Source organism: Babylonia areolata, chromosome 5, assembly GCF_041734735.1.
Source record: "Babylonia areolata isolate BAREFJ2019XMU chromosome 5, ASM4173473v1, whole genome shotgun sequence".
NCBI lineage: Eukaryota > Metazoa > Mollusca > Gastropoda > Neogastropoda > Buccinidae > Babylonia > Babylonia areolata.
The window spans coordinates 37,749,964-37,755,963 of NC_134880.1; the positions used below are offsets into that span (position 1 = coordinate 37,749,964).

General features: G+C 40.7%; 1 protein-coding gene across 4 annotated transcripts in view; it reads right to left on the reverse strand.

The window, feature by feature from the left end:
- LOC143282049 (casein kinase I-like) overlaps positions 1 to 6,000 on the reverse strand; it is a 47,571-nt gene that overhangs the window by 24,280 nt on the left and 17,291 nt on the right. The gene's annotated exons all lie outside the window — the stretch shown is intronic.

Genomic DNA, 6,000 nt, shown 5'->3' on the forward strand with positions numbered 1-6,000 from the left:
CCTGCAACTTACATAAAAAACAAACAAACCAAATCCTCAATATCCTGCTTATTGCACGACCAGATATTGACCAGAACAATGAAATATCATTTTAAAAATAAAAATAAAAATATAAAAAATAAAAAACAATTGAAGAAAACCAAGTAGGAGCTACAATTTTCATGATTCATTAAAACTGTCATTTATCTGTAGTTGTGTGTTCCCACTGCAAGGCATGATTGTAACTAAGCAACAATGCACTAAAAAAAAAATTTTTTTTTTTTTAAAAAACCTCTCCTTTCACCTCTGCCCCTACCCCCCAAATATCCCCTCCAGGAGCAATCTGGGGGGTGCAAATGCCAGGTTCAGCATTGTTCCCCACATTGCAGGTACCCTCAGCCACCTGCACACATTTTAGGGGCTGGAGCCTATGACTGGACAACAGCATGGGAAGCAGACACTGCACGCAGTGATTATTTTCGGAAGACAGTCTGGAAAGTTCAGCCAGGCTTTTAAAATCACACGATGTGACCATCCACCATCAAAACACGAGAGAAACTGTATCGTGTGCGCCTTGGGTCTTTTTTTTTTTTTTGTCTTTTTTTTCTTCTAACAGACACAAACACACATGCACACACACAGTCACACACACCATATACAATTATAAGTATTGATTTTTTCCCCCAAACTTGTTTGTAATTCATTGTGATGGCAGAGTTGTGAAACTGCATGTTTGGTGCATTTCTGTTACGCATGTGTGGGTGTATGTGTGAATGTGTGTCTTCATGTTTTACATTTATTCGCTTATTTATCACCATTGTTGTCTTATTTATTTATTTATTTATTTTTTATTATTATCATTTTATTAGTATTATTATTATTATTACTACTACCTTTTTCTATATTATAATTATTATTTATTTATTTATTTATGTCAGCTTATCTATTATTTATTTCCCCGGTTTTTTTTGTTGTTTTTTTTGTTTCTGTTTTTTTGTGTGTTTTTTTTTTTGGGGGGGGGGGGTTGTTTTTTTTCTCAAGGCCTGACTAAGCGCGTTGGGTTACGCTGCTGGTCAGGCATCTGCTTGGCAGATGTGGTGTAGCGTATATGGTTTTGTCCGAACGCAGTGACGCCTCCTTGAGCTACTGAAACTGAAACTGATGTCAGAGGGAAAAAAAAGAGGTGGGGCAGAAAAGAGGAAGGTAGCACCTGAGGGAAGACAGAGACATATTGAGAGTGGGAGAAAGGGAAAGCAACAGAAAGAGACAGCAACAGAAAGAGACAGAGTGTGTACACTTGAGCGCACACATGCCAGCATACAAGTATGGATTAAAATTTCAGCCAACAAAGAAACCCCCCGTGCATCAGAACTTGCCACAGTCAGCAGTCTCAAAACAGCACCTCTGCCCTGTAAGCACGACCAAACGCACACCATTTCTGCACTAGTTCCAAGGCAGCCAGATGGAAAGACAAAAAGCTCAAATCCTCCAGTCAACCTCCCTCTGGCCAGGCCAGATTGCGCCATTCCACTGACCCCAGCCTAATCGGTAAATAACACCTGTAACCTTGCTGCCATGCTCCACTGAATATATACATCTGCAACTGAAAACACCCCCACCCCACCCTCACACCTCCCTCTGTCCCTCCTATTCAATCTCACTTCCTCTCCCCCCCTTGGTGTCTGGAATACTATGGTATTTGTTAGTGAAAAAAAGAAAGAAGAAAAATATCAGGCAAACAATGATTAAGAGCTCTTGAGGGATCATTTCAGCTAACACTGGTTCCAACCTCACATGATCTAGTGCTTAGTGGAATATTCTACTGTGTGTGTGTGTGTGTGTGTGTGTGTGTCTGTGTCTGTGTGTCTGTGTCTGTGTACATGTTATTGTTAGTGTGTGTTTTTGTGTAAATTTTGTTTGTATATATTTTAAAACAGAGAGTGTGTGTGTGAGTAAGTATGTGTGTATTTGTGACAGAAAGAGGGAGAGAGGGGGGAGGGAGGAGAGACTATGTGAGCAAGGAGGGAGGAGAGACTATGTGAGCAATTTCATTGTTCAGAGTGTGCATGTGTGTGAGTGTGAATGTGTGTGTGCATGCATGCATGCATACCTGTGTGTTTGCTGTGTGCATGCAAGCACACAGAAATCCCCTTCATATTTCCCACAATAAAATAAATGCAAATGTACAGATCTGTCTCCTTCCTCTAATCCCACCCCCACTTCAGCCCCGCTCCTATCCAACCAACCAACCAACCAACCATCCCCTACACACTTCCCTAACCACTGGACACAATTTCCCACCACAGAAAAAGTGATGAAAAAAAAAACTGATGGAAACCAGGAAAGAACTAATGGTTTGTTACTTTACCCCAGCCAATCCCTACCTCTCCTCCACAAATATATAAAAAAAAAAATTTTAAAAAGCACAGCAGCATCTGTCTTTGTCACACACACACACACACACACACACACACACACACACACACACAAGCACATATCTTAGAATGGATCCTAAATTAAAGAACACACACACACACACACACACACACACACACACACAGAGAGAGAGAGAGAGAGAGAGAGAGAGAGAGAGGGAGAGCTTTTTATTCATTTCTCATCCCAGTTCTTTCCTCTTTCTGACAGCCAGATGTATCATTTCCTTACTGTTTACTGTTCTGTGCTGAGGAAACATGAACTAGTCACTGAGTGAATAAATGGTAAGCGTGTTCTGTAGTCTGTACTCTTCATAGTCTTTGGGATGGAAAAGATAGCTCTTTGTATTTCCCATACAGAACTGATGTCAGGATGTCTGAGAAAAAAGATCTTTGAAATCTCAGCAGAAAACTTTCCTCTAAAATCTGAGTCAAAGATCTTGAAAATAATGCTAAACTGATTAATTTATCATTTTGAAAGCCAGAATAGCATCAGGTCATTAACACCATTCATTTTGATCACAGCAGGCCAAATGTGAAGGAATTTTAAACTATGTTTTTAAACTAAAGCTCATGAACACCAAATCAAAATCAAGCCATAACATGGTGAGTGAAATTTTAAAGAGAGAGAGAGAGAGAGAGAAGAGAAACTGATACTGATCAATAGTTTCCAGGCAAACTCTCGTCTCCTCTCTCCAATACTTCTCACTCTCACTTTGTGTATGGTCTTGTCTCGTATCATGATATTGTCTACCCCACTGTCTATCACTAGTATCAGCAGATCTTTTGTTCTTTTTGATTTCGTTTGCCTATATATTACTATATTTTTTCATTTACTACTGGTACTAGTAACCATGTTCTCGTTATCATTTCACAAATAAAGACATGTATGTATTCAAAGACTAGCGCATGATCAAAGCTCATTATCAATGGCCACACCTGACATTTACGCTACTGGGTTTAACTGCAGTGGAGACTTCATGTTACATCGCAGTATACAATGTTGTAACTTAGTGTAAGGTTGGCATACAATGGTACAGACTACAAAGCTAAGTTATGATGAATGAGGCAAGTCAACTGTTCTTTTCCTATACTCCTCGGCTTGTGTGCTACTCAAACCAGAAAGGGGCACCCATGCATGTCTGTCAAATTGTGAGTGTGAGTGTGTGTGTGTGTGGTTGTTTGTGTGTGTGTGTGTGTGTGTGTGTGTGTGTGTGTGTGTGTGCGCGCGCGCGCGTGCGCACGTGTGTATAGAAGCAGCCATGCACACAACTTAGCCTGATCCAAGTTCAGGGAAAAGAATGAGAGAATAATAAAAATCATATGTCTTGGCATACACGTGTATGCGAGGACGCAAGCCCACACATGAATACATCACTACATACACGTACTGCACACTAATCGGTCAGTACCTTGGGGGCACAAGGAACATGAGAGACCAACAACACAAAATGGAGACTACCTGACTAGAGACAGGCAGAGACACAAAAACAAAGTCAGATTACTCAGAATGTGCGTCAATGGAGACAAAGTCTAGCCTCCACCTGTTTGAATTTCATATGCATACGTGTGTGTGTGTGTTTGTGTGTGTGTGTCTGTGTGTGTCTGTGTCTGTGTGTGTGTCTGTGTTTGTGTGTGTGTGTGTGTGTGTGTGTGATCTGATCAACTGGATGTATTCTATAGATCTATCTAAACATAATATGTAAGCAGCAGAATTCCTCTCAGAATCACTGGAAACCAAACCGTGTTTCTCTGTTTTAAAAACACACTCACAGTCATAAGTATACACACACGCGCACACACACAAACAAGCATGAGTACACACACACACACACACACACACACACACACACACACACACACACATACACACATGCTCAAACAAATGCACATAAATACAAACAAAGGAAATAGAAACACACACACACACACACACACACACACACACACACACACAGGGAGTGGCAGAATAATTAGAGCTCTCCCCTCAGAGCAGGAAACAAAAACGACCTGGTCTCAACATGAATAGGCATGGATTTTCCCAACCCTCCTGAATCTTGAACCTGAATGGTTACACAATTTACAGATAGATACTGACACATACAGACATTATATTAAATTATTTGACATTTTTATTATTAGACATTTCTGTAGATTTATTATTTTACATTATGTACCATTGCTTTCATAGATCTCACTCTTAACAGAGAATATAAACCAATGTTGTGTGCGCATTTTTAAGCTCATTTACAAAAAAAAAATCAACCAAAGCCCAAAATGACAAAGGATTTGCATGTAAGTAGTTGAATTCTGTAGTGAATGAAATTAACTCTGAATTTATACTAAGATCTGAGAATCCATGCTATTTGCTTTTTTAATGGAGGAGAAAGGACATAACAGTGTGCACATTATATGATACAATGTCCATTTTGATTTGACCAGTACTGCCTCCAAGGCCTCCGAAGTCAACTATTTCTAGTATCACACGAACTGCTACACTACCAAACACATGAAACCAGATGTGAGCATGGTATGTCTGTGTACAGTCATACACACACACACACATACAAATACACACACAAACATACACGGGTACATACAGAGTACAAGACACTGGCTATCATTCAGTTTTCTTGTATGCTCTCTTTCTCAGGAGAGAACTCTGCTGCCAAAGGGAGCTGGCAAGTGATCAAGGAACAAGCAGCAAGCAGGTCAAACACACACACACACACCACACACTTGACAGACTGACCATCTGCACTGACCCCTAGGCATACAGACGCCAAGCAGTGGATCAGAGGCCACTGTGGCCAGGACCACCAGGAGATGACCAGTCACATCAAAGCTGTGTGATCATTTTTCTGTCAAGCTACCACATGTGTACCTGTCCCTGTGTCTGACCACACCCACCTGTCCTGTGCAGGGCCCCCCTTCTTTATCCACCTCTACCCCCCCCCCCCCCCCCTCACCCCCTCCCCACACACACACACTCTTGTATTATTATGTGTCTAACAATGTACTGCCTTAGCAGTCAAACATTTACAGGTCTACTCCCCTCCTGTTCAGGAGAGGGAGAGAGAGAGGGAGAGAGAGAGAGCAAGCTTTTCCACCTGCATTTGAAATCAGATCTCTTTCTCATCAACAAAATGCTGTTAACTGCCATGCCATCCTCAATATATTTTCATATTACATGAAAATAATATAATTTCATCTGAATAACTGCACACTTCAAAATTCCACTTCCATTAAGTACATACTCCCCAGGCCCCCCCTCTAAAAAGTCTAAGTTTCTAGAAGTGTCCTTGCAGATGACCACTTTCATTGCTTATCATCTCTGTCAACTTCAAGTCTCTTGGTCTTACCTGCGCTCTCTATGTCCAGCTCAATATAAACTGGCACAGATTCCTAATTCATGTCATCCTACAAATACACATGGCCTGTGCAGGATCTCTTCAAAACTACCCATAGTTAATGTCACTGCAAAAGTTTAATGGAATAATGAAACTAAAGGATTATACTTCCTGGTGTGTGTGTGTTCTGAAAAAAATAATAAATAAAAAAGGTGGTGGTGGCTGTGTTTATTTCTGCA